General features: G+C 61.1%; 3 non-coding genes across 3 annotated transcripts; all 3 read right to left on the bottom strand.

Annotated features, from left to right (window-relative positions):
- Positions 1–2928: 2928 nt before the first annotated feature.
- Positions 2929–3002, bottom strand: TRNAN-GUU (transfer RNA asparagine (anticodon GUU)). Its single transcript has one exon. It is a non-coding gene; the product is annotated as a tRNA-Asn (tRNA).
- A 7302-nt stretch (positions 3003–10304) lies between these two features.
- TRNAN-GUU (transfer RNA asparagine (anticodon GUU)) lies at positions 10305–10378 on the bottom strand. The gene has a single exon. It is a non-coding gene; the product is annotated as a tRNA-Asn (tRNA).
- Positions 10379–11929: 1551 nt separating this feature from the next.
- On the bottom strand, positions 11930–12003 carry TRNAN-GUU (transfer RNA asparagine (anticodon GUU)). Its single transcript has one exon. It is a non-coding gene; the product is annotated as a tRNA-Asn (tRNA).
- Between the last annotated feature and the right edge of the window lie 2981 nt (positions 12004–14984).

The raw sequence follows: 14984 nt of genomic DNA, 5'->3' as shown, positions 1-14984 counted from the left end.
ACCACTCCATGGACCCAACCTCCATCACTTTATCTCAGTTCTCTTTAAACTCTGTTCTAGTTGTAGCCTTCACAGCCTCCTGCAGCAAGGAGTTCCACAGGTTGACTCTTTGCTTTGTGAAGAACAACTTTCTGTTACTAGTTTGAAGCCTGCTACCCATTCCTTTCCTTTGGTGTCCTCTAGTCCTTCTATTATGGGAACTAATGAAGAACATTTCTTTATGCACCCTCTCCACACCACTCCTGCTTTTATAGACCTCTATCATATCCCCTCTCCATCTCCTCTTTTCTAAGCTGAGAAGTCCCAGTCTCTTTAGCCTCTCTTCATATGGGACCTGTTCCAAACCCCTCATCATTTTAGTTGCCCTCCCCTCTCCCACCCTCTCTCTTCCCCTCTCCCACCTCCTTTTCCCAGTCTCCCCCAGTTTTGTTCAATAAAGAGATTCTATTTTTGAACACAATTGTCCTTTATTTTGTACATCAGGAAGGGGGGCTAGGGAGGGGTAAGTGAAAGGAGGTGAGGGAGGAATGGGGTACGAGCCCCCGATGGGGAGGACTGGGGTGGCTCTGCGGGCTTCTGGGGGTGGAAGCTCTCCTGCAGCCCCTCGATTGACCCCTCTCCCCAGATGGCAGCCTGCGGCAAGAGCAGCCGGTCTGATGGCCGAGTGCTGTGATGTTCCCATTGTGGGTACTCCGGGCAATCCAAGCCAGGACTGCTTTGCAAGCAGGGCACCCCTGAGAACTGTCTGTCCGGGGTGGGGGTCGGGACCCTTTAAGCACAACCCTCGGCTAGCCTGAGACATCAGCTCCATGCTCTAAGTCCTCATCTGTTGCCCTGCCGGCACTGCTTCCAGCCATCCTTAACCCCGGTTCAGGGTCCACTCAATGTGGACATGCTAGTTTGAATTAGCAAAATGCTAATTTGAACTAGGTTTTTTGGCTGGATCCCTTAGTTCGAATTAGCTTAGTTCGAATTAACTAATTCGAACTAAGTCAGTTTGAATTAGTGTTGTAGTGTAGACATACCCTTAGGGGGCACAGGCTAGCCATACAATTTTAATATACAGGAAGTCCCCGGGTTACGTACAAGATAGGGACTGTAGGTTTGTTCTTAAGTTGAATCTGTATGTAAGTCAGAACTGGCATCAGCCGCTGCTGAAACTGATCAGTTTCAACAGCGGCTGAATCTGGACGCCAGTTCTGACTTACATACAGATTCAACTTAAGAACCCCAGGCATCCCCAAGTCAGCTGCTGCTGAGGCTGATCAGCGGCTGATTCCAGGAAGCCCGGGGCAGAGCAACTCTGCCTCAGGCTTCCTGTAGTCAGCCCCCGGTCAGTTTCAGCAGCGGCTGACTTGGGGATGCCTGGGGCAGAGCAGCTGGGGTGCTGCTGGGTTGCTCCAGTAGCGCCGCTCCTTGGTGTTACTGGAGCACCCCAGCAGCACCCCAGCTGCTCTGCCCCAGGCGTAGGCAAGAAAAGCCTGGTCTGCTGGTGGGTGAGGGGGGGCACTAGCTGCACCCCCCCCCCCAGCAGACCAGGGAGACGCGGGTGGTGGGACGTGGTCCTCCATGGCTTTGCTCCGTCTCCCTGGTCTGCTGACCAGGAAGTCAGGAAGCAAAGCCTTGGAGCACGCCCGCAGCGGGACATCCCAGGCGCGCCTGGGCTGTCCCCCTGTGGGCGTGCTCCGCAGCTTTGCTCCACGTTTCCCTGGTCTGCTGGGGGGGGCTCCCCCCCCAGCAGACCAGGGAGACGTGGAGCAGTTTTTCTCACCCTCGAGGACGGGGGCGGCGGGACTGCAGCGCATCTGGGCGTCCCGCCCTCCAGTCCTATGGAGCGAGAAAAGCCCCGTTCGTAACTGCGGATCCGACATAAGTCGGATCCGCGTAACTCGGGGACTGCCTGTATATTCTTCCTTTGTTAAGAACTCTGCAGAGAGAGAGAGACAGAGACAGAGAAATTGTCAGGACTCAGGAGGTCTGTCTCACTTAGTTCTAGTGAAGGGGTGGGCAGTAATGTTTCATGGGGGGGCATTCCCAGAATTTGGAAAGTGCTCGAGGGCTGCACTCTTCCATGGTATTAATGGAGGAGGTGTGGGGTCTGGGATGGAGGTTGGGTTCAGAAGGAAGCTGGGGGTAAGGGATTGGGGTGCAGGAGGGAGTGTGGGCGAAGAAAGCAGTTGTGACAGGGGACACTGCACTGGAGTGCAGGGGTTTGCGTTGTGACCTAGGACTGGAAGGGAACGTCTGCACAGCAGCGTGGTTTGGAATAACGTCCTTTATTCCAAAATAACTATGAAAGCGTCTACACAGCAAGCCAATAATTTCAAAACAATTTCAAAATAACGGACTCCTTATTTCGACATTTGTAAACCTCAGTCCACGAGAGATCACACCACTTCCGAAATTCTACTTCAGAATGGCAGCAGTGTGGTCACGCCGCTACTGCAATTTCAAAACAGCTCCTCCATTCAAAGCAATTACTACCCAGGGATTCCTGGGGCTCTAAGCACAGCATAGCATCCACATTAGGAGACCCTGCCTCAGACTAATGGCCATACTTCCTCGCAGTACACACGCCCTATTTCGAAAAAGTGAATCTAAAATAGAGAGAAAGAAAGAAAAAAAGGACTTCTCCTGCCCTTTCCCACCCACAAGGGCAGCCGGGACGCAATTCATCCCTTACAGTCTCAGCTGGCGTAGAGGTGAGAGGGGAACGACACCTGCCCGGCTGGAGCTTTCGCGCTTGGGCTCGGGGCTTAAGCCCTGAGGCCGAGGCCCCGGCGCGGTTGCTGGGAGACGGGCTCCTGTGGCACTGCACGGCCCCTGAACCTTGCCGGCCACAAGGTGACCTCACCGAGGCCGAGAGGGATGGCTTGGAGGTGGCAAAAGGGAGCCCGCTAGCAAGCGCCGGGGGGCCGAGCGTAGCCACGTCCCTGGGTGGGCTCGAACCACCATCCTTTCGGTTAACAGCCAAACGCGCTGACCCATTGCGCCACAGAGACCTCAAAGGGCTTTCCGAAACGCTGCCTAGCAGCCTGCTCCTCTGCCTGGCCGTGCCAGTGCAGCCCAGGTGCTAGAGTGGATTGCGGGCAGTCTAGCCCAAAGGGAGCAGAGTTGCGCAGCGGAAGCGTGCTGGGCCCATAACCCAGAGGTCGATGGATCGAAACCGTCCTCTGCTACGTGTGGGCCGGCCTCTTTTGACTCCGCGCCTTCACTCCAGGCTGCAAGTAGCTAAAGGCCAGGCCAGGATGCCGCCTGCGGGGAAGCTCTCGGCAGCCCCCCGCTTCCTGTGTGGGAGGCACGGAGGCCTCCTCTTCTGTCCTCAGGCAACAGGGCTTCCTCCTGCCCTTTTCCCACCCACAAGGGCCGCCGGGACCCGCTCAGGGAGCGCGCCAGGGAGGCTCTCCAGACGCTCGTGGAACAAAGCACTTCTGGACCACGCTACCCAGAGCCTTCATTCAGGCCTAGACAAAACGCCTAGACAAAGAGCTGCCACAGCATCAACACTGGCCTTGCTCTACTACTCCCAGGCACGCCAAACCCCTCACAAAGAGAACTTCTGCCTTCGCCATACTGCTCAACAACAGGACACGCGAGCAATTCCCTCCGACGCGCCGCTTCTCCCGCATCGCCACCACCCACGCTCTTTAGGCACACGCCGGCTGACCAAAACCCATCTCATCCCATCAAAAGCTTCTGCCCAGCCCAAGAGGACCAGCTACGTTCCCGGCTCAATTCATCCCTTACAGTCAGAGCCAAAAATCACCAGCTGACGGTGTGACGTAGTGGAGGTACTTGCTGGGCTGTGGTGACCGCTGCTGTCTGGAGCAAGACCCAGCAGGGAAAACCTCACTAGTCAGAGGTAATGCCAAACTTGTTGAACCAGTGGCCAGACACCCCCCATGGAGAGGAACAAAGGAAGGTGGAGGCTGCCCTGGCTGGGGGGCAGGGCTGGAAGTGAGTGTGTTGGTTGCTGGCTGTCGGAGGGCATGGAGGAGAGCCTAGGGGAAGGGGCTGGAGTTTAGGGGCCCAGTCTCCCCCATCTCAAGGGGGCCTGAGGCATCCTAGCCCAGTTCCTGTAACCAGATTACATCTGTGCTGCGCTGTGCTGGAGGAGCAATAAACCACCGTCAATTCCACTGGCTGGTGCAGTCTGTTTGTGCCATTTCGGGGTGCAGGAGACGGGGAACCCCCAACGCGCCGTCACACTGGTGTCAGAAGTGGGATGCACTGCACCCTGTGGATGGAGCTTCCAGCGGGGAGCGACAAGGCACAGTAGAAGCAAGAGCCCTGGAGCCAGGCGTGCTGGAGACAGAGCGAAGCGGTTCCTGGGAATCGTGGGGCGCTGCAGCACTAGACTGGTGAGTCTGCACCGAGGGGACCAGCGGGCAGATGGCCTACGCCCGACTCTTGAAGGCAGAGCTGGTGGGGCTGTGCAGAGAGAGGGGCTTGCCTGTGCAGAAAGCAACCAAGGCCCAGCTGATTGCTCAGCTAGAAGAGAACGACCAGCCACAGGGCCAGGATCTTGTCCCCAGGGGAAGCAGCCAGACCCCCCCTGAGAGTGTGTCAGGCTCAGAGAGGGGGAGGAGTGCTAGAACTCACCGGAGAGATGAGACAGCTTCCCCCAGGAGGCCTGCAAGCTGCAGCCCATCTAGGGCAGGGGCCAGCCAAGCAGAGCTGCGGCGGCTGGAGATCCAGCTGCGGATCAAGGAATTGGAAGTAGAGGACCGAGAGAGGGACCGCCAGGACCGAGAAAGGGATCGCCAAGATCGAGAGAGGCAGCGGCAGCATGAGCTGGCCATGGCAGAGCGGAGAACCGGCGGGGCACCGGCTGTGCCAAGAGTGGATGGGCCACAGGGTCCCAGGACTGCCAGATGCTTGGAGAGGCTTGTGGTGGCCCAATTGAAGGACATGGGCGACATAGACGGGTTCCTCAGCTCCTTTGAGAGGGCCTGTGGACTGCAACGGGTTCCCCCAGCTGACTGGCTGCAGGAGCTCATCCCCGCACTGAACCAGGAGGCGGCCGGAGTGCTCAGTCAGCTGGAGGACCTACAGCCAGGGGATTACAACCGAGTCAAGTAGGCCCTGCTGCACAAGTTCGGGCTGACCCCCGAGATGTACAGGAAGAAGTTCCGGGGGGTACAGAAAGGGCCACGGGAGACCTATGTGGACCTGGCCTCCCGCCTGGCGCAATACTGCCGCAAGTGGGTGTCTGGAGTCGGAGCCCAGACCGCAGAGGAGCTGCTCAAGGTGGTCATGATGGAGCAGTTCTATGAAGCATGCCCACTCAAACTGAGGCTGTGGCTCAAGGACCGGAGACCAGAGAACCCCCAGGAGGCCGGGAGACTGGCGGATGAGTTCACGGAGAGCCGGTCCGGGGGTGAACGGGAGTCCCGGAGAGAAAGAGAATCGCGCAGAGACCGGTTCTCGGCGGAGCAACGGAGAGAGACACCTCCGAGGCTAGCCCCAGGGACCAGGACCAGTCATCGATACCCCAGAAAACCAGCCAGGGCCCGGGCAGAGCCGACCCGAATGGGCCCACAGAACCTAACTTGCCATCGCTGTGGGCAACGAGGCCACAAGAGGGCTCAATGCACCAGGCGCAAGAACAGGTCCCATGACCTGGGACGTTCCAGGGTTAACTGGCTGGGGCGGGAGGAAGGGCCGGCTGCCCCAGAGGCAGGGGCTGGCCGGCAAACCTCCACTCGGGGAGGGGGGAAGGATGCGCAGTGCACCTCCCCTGGGAGGCCTGACCCCCGGGAGACAGATTTATCCGTGGACCGGGTGGGGGCGGGGCGACCCCTACGGAGGGACTGCCTCGTACCCCTGGAGGTGGATGGTAGGAAGGTTACGGGTTTCTGGGACACGGGGGCGGAGGTGACACTGGCCCGGCCCGACATAGTGGCCCCAGACCGTATGCTACCCGACACTCAGCTGACACTGAGGGGCATAGGCGGCACCCCCTTTAAGGTACCCGTAGCCAGGGTGCATCTGAAATGGGAGGCCAAGGAGGGCCCCAAGGAAGTGGGGGTGCACCCGCACTTGCCCACCGACGTGCTAATGGGGAGTGACCTAGAGGAGTGGCCAGACGGACCCCACAGGACGCTGGTCACCACCCGTAGCCAGAGCAAGCGAGGGGCTGGCGGCCCGGAACTCGAGGAGGTTCCCCAACAGGGGGCCCAGGGCCCCGTCCCAGCAGACCTAGAGTTGGACGTAGGCAGTGGGGGGAACCACGGCCCTGTCCCAGCCCCAGCCGCTGAATTCCAGGCGGAGGTGCGAGCGGATCCCTCCTTGCAGGCCCTGAGGGACCGGGCTGACCTGGGTGCCGCTCAACCCCTAGGAGGAGATTGCCAGGAGAAGTTCCGGTGGGAGAGGGGATTTCTGTACCGGGAATGGCTTCCCCCCGGGACGGTAGGCAGGTGGGGGCTCCAGCGGCAGCCAAAGGTACCCAAAGGTATCGCCGCAAGCTGCTACACCTGGCCCATGACATCCCGTTCTCGGGACACCAGGGGATCCGGCGCACGCGGCTGAGGCTGCTCCAAAAATTCTACTGGTCGGGGATGTTTGCAGCTGTCCAGCGGTACTGCCGGTCCTGCGACTCCTGCCAACGAGTGGGGAAGGCCCAAGACAGGAGGAAAGCTGCATTGAGACCCCTGCCCGTCATAGAGGAGCCTTTCCAGAAGGTGGCGATGGATATTGTGGGGCCGTTCAGCAGAGCGACCCGGACAGGGAAGAAATACATCCTGGTGGTGGTGGACTTCGCCACCCGCTACCCCGAGGCCGTGGCCCTGCCCTCCATCGAGGCAGACACGGTGGCAGATGCACTGCTGACCATTTTCAGCAGGGTGGGGTTTCCCCAGGAGGTTCTCACGGACCAGGGATCCAACTTCATGTCGGCCCTGCTCCGGTGCTTGTGGGAGAAGAGTGGGGTGCAACACACCTGGGCCTCGGCGTATCGCCCCCAGACCAACGGGTTGGTGGAGAGGTTCAATGGGACTCTGAAGCAGATGCTACGGACCTTTATGCACAAACACCCGCAGGACTGGGACAAGTACCTACCCCACCTGCTGTTTGCATACAGGGAAGTGCCCCAGGAGTCCACGGGGTTCTCGCCGTTCGAGCTGTTATATGGGAGGCGAGTGAGGGGCCCCCTGGACTTACTGAAAGACGAGTGGGAGGGGAAGGTCTCCCCGGAGGGTGAGCCGGTCGTGGGATACGTCCTGACATTCCGGGAAAGACTTGCCGAGCTCATGGGCCTGGCCAGAGAGAACCTGAGCAGGGCCCAGAGGAAGCAGAAGGTCTGGTACGACCGCAATGCACGGGCCCGCGCCTACGCTACCGGGGACCAGGTGATGGTCCTGATCCCCGTGCGGAAGAACAAGCTGCAAGCCGCCTGGGACGGCCCCTTCAAGGTGGTTAAGCAGCTGAACGAGGTGAACTACGTGGTGGAGCTGACGGGCCGGACGCGCGGCCAGCGGGTATATCATGTTAACATGATGAAGCCGTACTGGGACAGGGAGAACTTGGTGCTGGCCGTGTGTAAGCCCTGGGAGGAGCAGGGGGAGGATCCCCTGGTGGGCCTGTTCCCTGGGACCGGAGAGGACTCTTCGCTGGAGTCAATTTCCCTCTCGGACCAGCTCACCCCGGCCCAGCAGGCCGAGATCCGGGAGGTGCTGCGCTCCCACCAGCAGCTGTTCTCCGACAAGCCGGGTCTCACCAACCTGGCTGTCCACCGGGTGCAGACGGGCACTCACCCCCCGGTGCGCTGCGCCCCATTCAGGGTCACAGGGAAAACAGCCCAGGACCTGGAGAGAGAGGTCCAGGACATGTTGGCCCTGGGGGTGATCCAGCCATCCTCCAGCCCCTGGGCCTCTCCCGTGGTGCTGGTTCCCAAGAAGGACGGGTCGATCCGGTTCTGCGTGGACTACCGGAAGCTCAACGCCATCACGGTGTCCGACGCCTACCCGATGCCAAGGCCCGACGAGCTCCTGGACAAGCTGGGGGGAGCTCGCTATCTCACCACCCTGGACCTAACCAAGGGCTACTGGCAGGTGCCGCTAGACCAGGAGGCCAGACTGAAATCAGCTTTCATCACGCCACTGGGGCTCTATGAGTTCCTGGTCCTGCCCTTTGGCCTCAAAGGGGCGCCGGCCACCTTCCAGCGCCTGGTGGACCAGCTGCTGAGGGGAATGGAGAACTGTGCCCTAGCGTACATCGATGACATCTGCGTCTTCAGCCAGTCCTGGGAGGACCACGTGGCCCAGGTCAGACAGGTACTGGATCGGCTGAGGGAGGCTGGGCTGACTGTAAAGGCTGGGAAGTGCAATGTTGGAATGGCCGAAGTGTCCTACCTGGGCCATAAGGTGGGGAGTGGCTGCTTGAAGCCAGAGCCGGCCAAAGTGGAGGCCATCCGGGACTGGCCTGTGCCCCAGACCAAGAAGCAGGTCCAGGCTTTCATTGGGATGGCGGGGTACTACCGGAGGTCTGTGCCCAACTTCAGCTCCATCGCTGCCCCGATCACAGAGCTGTGCAGGAAGGGGAGGCCAGACAGGGTGGTCTGGACGGAGCAGTGCCAGAGGGCTCTCTGTGCACTGAAGGGAGCCCTGGCCAGGGCCCCAGTGTTGGTAAACCCAGACTTCGACAAGCCCTTTATCGTATTTACTGACGCCTCGGACACTGGGCTGGGGGCGGTGCTGATGCAGGCGGACGAGAAAGGGGAACGTCACCCCATCGTGTACCTGAGCAGGAAGCTGCTGCCCCGGGAGCGGAGCTACGCGACCGTAGAGAGGGATTGCCTGGCCATGGTGTGGGCCCTGCAAAAGCTGCAGCCGTACCTGTTTGGCCGGCGTTTCACGGTGTTCACCGACCACTGCCCCCTGACCTGGCTACACCACATGAAAGGGACGAACGCCAAGCTGCTGCGGTGGAGCCTGCTCCTGCAGGACTACGACATGGAAGTGATCCACGTCAAGGGGAGCGCCAACATCATCGCCGCCGCGCTGTCCCGTAGCGAGGGGCCCGAACTTCCGCGGGTCACGAGCGGAGTGACCCTGCTCAGTTCGCTCACGGAGGGGGGAGAACTGTGACGTAGTGGGGGTACTTGCTGGGCTGTGGTGACCCCTGCTGTCTGGAGCAAGACCCAGCAGGGAAAACCTCACTAGGCAGAGGTAATGCCAAACTTGTTGAACCAGTGGCCAGACACCCCCCATGGAGAGGAACAAAGGAAGGTGGAGGCTGCCCTGGCTGGGGGGCAGGGCTGGAAGTGAGTGTGTTGGTTGCTGGCTGTCGGAGGGCATGGAGGAGAGCCTAGGGGAAGGGGCTGGAGTTTAGGGGCCCAGTCTCCGCCATCTCAAGCGGGCCTGAGGCATCCTAGCCCAGTTCCTGTAACCAGATTACATCTGTGCTGCGCTGTGCTGGAGGAGCAATAAACCACCCTCAATTCCACTGGCTGGCGCAGTCTGTTTGTGCCATTTCGGGGTGCAGGAGACGGGGAACCCCCAACGCGCCGTCACAGACGGTCCTTCAGAGTCCTCAATGGAAAGGGGGAGAGGGAATTGTGGGAGCACAGGCAGCACTCGCCACGTTCTCGGTTGAGGCTTGCAGCAGTCATGGAAGAGAGAGCTGGCTTCGGTCAAGTCTCGGGAGTACGGCCACGGCTTGGAGGGGTCCTTCAGTCCTTGTCTCAGAGCTTCGGTTGGTAGCCCACATCCTCCCGAGGTAAAAAAGCAGGAGGGCTTTCCTTCCAGGGCCTTTTGCATCTTCTGCCGTGGGAGGCGAATCCTGGTGTTCTGGCTGTGGGGGAAAAAGACAGCCACAAGATGGCGTTTGGAGTCACACGGGCGAGTCGCCTGTCCAAGCGGGACCGAGTCCCTTCCAAAGAGAAACCATGGCAGCCATGCAAGTCCAAGGCTGCACAGGAAACCTCAGGAGCTGCGACTGGGGCTCAGTTCGCGCGGCCACGCTTCCCAGGGGAGGCATGAGACAGGCCCGGAGGTCTGCGCAGCAAACAGGCCCGCAGGAGGGAGGCGGCTAAGAACCCGCGCGGCTCGTGCGTTTCTCCTTCTCAGCTGGCGTAGAGGCGGGAGGGGAGCGACACCTGCCCGGCTGGAGCTTTCGCGCTTGGGCTCGGGGCTTAAGCCCTGAGGCCGAGGCCCCGGCGCGGTTGCTGGGAGACTGGCTCCCGTGGCACGGCACGGCCCCTGAACCTTCCCGGCCACAAGGTGACCTCGCCGAGGCCGAGAGGGATGGCTTGGAGGTGGCAAAAGGGAGCCCGCTAGCAAGCGCCAGGAGGCCGAGCGTAGCCACGTCCCCAGGTGGGCTCGAACCACCATCCTTTCGGTTAACAGCCGAACGCGCTGACCCATTGCGCCACAGAGACCTCAAAGGGCTTTCCGAAACGCTGCCTAGCAGCCTGCTCCTCTGCCTGGCCGTGCCAGTGCAGCCCAGGTGCTAGAATGGATTGCGGGCAGTCTAGCCCCAAGGGAGCAGAGTGGCGCAGCGGAAGCGTGCTGGGCCCATAACCCAGAGGTCGATGGATCGAAACCATCCTCTGCTACGTGTGGGCCGGCCTCTTTTGACTCCGCGCCTTCACTCCAGGCTGCAAGTAGCTAAAGGCCAGGCCAGGATGCCGCCTGCGGGGAAGCTCTCGGCAGCCCCCCGCTTCCTGTGTGGGAGGCACGGAGGCCTCCTCTTCTGTCCTCAGGCAACAGGGCTTCCTCCTGCCCTTTTCCCACCCACAAGGGCCGCCGGGACCCGCTCAGGGACCGCGCCGGGGAGGCTCTCTAGACGCTCGTGGAACAAAGCACTTCTGGACCACGCTACCCAGAGCCTTCATTCAGGCCTAGACAAAACGCCTACACAAAGAGCTGCCACGGCATCAACACTGGCCTTGCTCTACTACTCCGAGGCACGCCAAACCCCTCACAAAGAGAACTTCTGCCTTCGCCATACTGCTCAACAACAGGACACGCGAGCAATTCCCTCCGACGCGCCGCTTCTCCCGCATCGCCACCACCCACGCTCTTTAGGCACACGCCGGCTGACCAAAACCCATCTCATCCCATCAAAAGCTTCTGCCCAGCCCAAGAGGACCAGCTACGTTCCCGGCTCAATTCATCCCTTACAGTCAGAGCCAAAAATCACCAGCTGACGGTCCTTCAGAATCCTCAATGGAAAGGGGGAGAGGGAATTGTGGGAGCACTCGCCACGGTCTCGGTTGAGGCTTGCAGCAGTCATGGAAGAGAGAGCTGGCTTCGGTCAAGTCTCGGGAGTACGGCCACGGCTTGGACGGGTCCTTCAGTCCTTGTCTCAGAGCTTCGGTTGGTAGCCCACATCCTCCCGAGGTAAAAAAGCAGGAGGGCTTTCCTTCCAGGGCCTTTTGCATCTTCTGCCGTGGGAGGCGAATCCTGGTGTTCTGGCTGTGGGGGAAAAAGACAGCCACAAGATGGCGTTTGGAGTCACACGGGCGAGTCGCCTGTCCAAGCGGGACCGAGTCCCTTCCAAAGAGAAACCATGGCAGCCATGCAAGTCCAAGGCTGCACAGGAAACCTCAGGAGCTGCGACTGGGGCTCAGTTCGCGCGGCCACGGTTCCCAGGGGAGGCATGAGACAGGCCCAGAGGTCTGCGCAGCAAACAGGCCCGCAGGAGGGAGGCGGCTAAGAACCCGCGCGGCTCGTGCGTTTCTCCCTCTCAGCTGGCGTAGAGGCGGGAGGGGAGCGACACCTGCCCGGCTGGAGCTTTCGCGCTTGGGCTCGGGGCTTAAGCCCCGAGGCCGAGGCCCCGGCCCGGTTGCTGGGATACGGGCTCCCGTGGCACGGCACGGCCCCTGAACCTTGCCGGCCACAAGGTGACCTCACCGAGGCCGAGAGGGATGGCTTGGAGGTGGCAAAAGGGAGCCCGCTAGCAAGCGCCAGGAGGCCGAGCGTAGCCACGTCCCTGGGTGGGCTCGAACCACCATCCTTTCGGTTAACAGCCGAACGCGCTGACCCGTTGCGCCACAGAGACCTCGAAGGGGTTTCCCAAACGCTGCCTAGCAGCCTGCTCCTCTGCCTGGCCGTGCCAGTGCAGCCCAGGTGCTAGAGTGGATTGCGGGCAGTCTAGCCCAAAGGGAGCAGAGTGGCGCAGCGGAAGCGTGCTGGGCCCATAACCCAGAGGTCGATGGATCGAAACCGTCCTCTGCTACGTGTGGGCCAGCCTCTTTTGACTCCGCGCCTTCACTCCAGGCTGCAAGTAGCTAAAGGCCAGGCCAGGATGCCGCCTGCGGGGAAGCTCTCGGCAGCCCCCTGCTTCCTGTGTGGGAGGCACGGAGGCCTCCTCTTCTGTCCTCAGGCAACAGGGCTTCCTCCTGCCCTTTTCCCACCCACAAGGGCCTCCGGGACCCGCTCAGGGAGCGCGCCAGGGAGGCTCTCCAGACGCTCGTGGAACAAAGCACTTCTGGACCACGCTACCCAGAGCCTTCATTCAGGCCTAGACAAAACGCCTAGACAAAGAGCTGCCACAGCATCAACACTGGCCTTGCTCTACTACTCCCAGGCACGCCAAACCCCTCACAAAGAGAACTTCTGCCTTCGCCATACTGCTCAACAACAGGACACGCGAGCAATTCCCTCCGACGCGCCGCTTCTCCCGCATCGCCACCACCCACGCTCTTTAGGCACACGCCGGCTGACCAAAACCCATCTCATCCCATCAAAAGCTTCTGCCCAGCCCAAGAGGACCAGCTACGTTCCCGGCTCAATTCATCCCTTACAGTCAGAGCCAAAAATCACCAGCTGACGGTCCTTCAGAATCCTCAGTGGAAAGCGGGAGAGGGAATTGTGGGAGCACGGGCAGCACTCGCCACGTTCTCGGTTGAGGCTTGCAGCAGTCATGGAAGAGAGAGCTGGCTTCGGTCAAGTCTCGGGAGTACGGCCACGGCTTGGAGGGGTCCTTCAGTCCTTGTCTCAGAGCTTCGGTTGGTAGCCCACATCCTCCCGAGGTAAAAAAGCAGGAGGGCTTTCCTTCCAGGGCCTTTTGCATCTTCTGCCGTGGGAGGCGAATCCTGGTGTTCTGGCTGTGGGGGAAAAAGACAGCCACAAGATGGCGTTTGGAGTCACACGGGCGAGTCGCCTGTCCAAGCGGGACCGAGTCCCTTCCAAAGAGAAACCATGGCAGCCATGCAAGTCCAAGGCTGCACAGGAAACCTCGGGAGCTGCGACTGGGGCTCAGTTCGCGCGGCCACGCTTCCCAGGGGAGGCATGAGACAGGCCCAGAGGTCTGCGCAGCAAACAGGCCCACAGGAGGGAGGCGGCTAAGAACCCGCGCGGCTCGTGCGTTTCTCCCTCTCAGCTGGCGTAGAGGCGGGAGGGGAACGTGTGACGGCGCGTTGGGGGTTCCCCGTCTCCTGCACCCCGAAATGGCACAAACAGACTGCACCAGCCAGTGGAATTGAGGGTGGTTTATTGCTCCTCCAGCACAGCGCAGCACAGATGTAATCTGGTCACAGGAACTGGGCTAGGATGCCTCAGGCCCCCTTGAGATGGGGGAGACTGGGCCCCTAAACTCCAGCCCCTTCTCCTAGGCTCTCCTCCATGCCCTCCGACAGCCAGCAACCAACTCCCTAACTTCCAGCCCTGCCCCCCAGCCAAGGCAGCATTCCACCTTCCTTTGTTCCTCTCTATGGGGGGTGTCTGGCCACTGGTTTGCATAGTGACTCATCCTGTTTTGCTGGGTCGTGGTACCCACGGCAGCCAGTGGGGGTTCCCCCAGAGCCAGCAGCATAGAAACCAGCCAGGTACCCCCACTACGTCACAGTTCTCCCCCCTCCGAGAGCGAACTGAGCAGGGTCACTCCGCTCGTGACCAAGGGAAGTTCGGGTCCTCTGCGTGGGAACCCGCCCTGGGGACATGGGTGCTCCCCTTGACTCGGGCCGGCCGTGGTGAGGCCCCACATGAGCTGGTTTCCCTCTGTCCACTCGCCGCCCTGCTCCAGGGCGACTGGCACAGGCCTGTCCTCGGGGGTCACACCCACCCTTCCGCTGGCCTTGATCTCTGGCCAGGGTCTCTCGGGCTGGGGCCATGAGCCCAGCGAGCCTTCTCTGGACAGCCAGGGTGGCTTCCATCCCCGATGCTCCATCCAGGGAGGACTTCCCCTCCCATAACTCTCTCAGCAAGCCCAGAGGGTCTATCTGGGGTAGAGACCCCCAAGCCGCTTTCCTCCTGTCTTGGGCCTTCCCGCCCCTCTGGCAGGAGTCACAGGACCGGCAGTACCGCTGCACGGCTGTACAGATTCCCGGCCAATAGAAGTGCTGGAGCAGCTTCAGCCGGGTGCTCCGGATCCCCCGGTGGCCCCCAACGGGGGAATCGTGGGCCAAATACAGCAGCTTGAGGCGATACTTTCGGGGGACGACCAGCTGCCGCTGGACACCCCATGCCCTCGCCTTCCTGGGGGGGAGCCACTCACGGAACAGGAGCCCGCGCTCCCGCAGGAATCTCTCCTGGCCACCTCTCCCCCAGGGCCGACCTGCACGGAGGGCAGCCTGGTCCCTCAGCCTCTGCAAGGAGGGGTCTGCCTGCACCTCAGCCTGGAATTCAGCTGCTGAGGCAGGGATCGGGACCTGTCCCCCACCTCTGCCTAGGTCCGGAGTCCCAGCCTGGCTGGACCCCGTGTCCACTGGGATGGGACCCTGAGGACGCTGCCAGGAGTCCTTCCCTGGACCCACGTTGTCAGCCCCCCGCTGGCTCTGGCTCCGGGTAGGGACTAGAGCCCGCTGGGATTCATGGGGCCACTCCTCTAGGTCATTCCCCATCAGCACCTCGGTGGGCAAGTGCGGGTGCACCCCCACTTCCTTGAGGCCCTCCTTGGCCCCCCATTTCAGATGCACCCTGGCTACAGGCACCTTAAACGGGGACCCATCTATGCCCTTCAGGGTCAGCTGCGTGTGGGGTAGTATCCGCTCCGGGGCCACTATGTCGGATCGGGCCAGAGTCACCTCCGCCCCCGTGTCC

This window comes from Pelodiscus sinensis, chromosome 26 (assembly GCF_052426305.1).
Source record: "Pelodiscus sinensis isolate ZL-2025 chromosome 26, ASM5242630v1, whole genome shotgun sequence".
Taxonomy (NCBI): domain Eukaryota; kingdom Metazoa; phylum Chordata; order Testudines; family Trionychidae; genus Pelodiscus; species Pelodiscus sinensis.
Note: the sequence above shows the minus strand (reverse complement) of the source record. Positions and strands in the feature narration are given on the sequence as shown.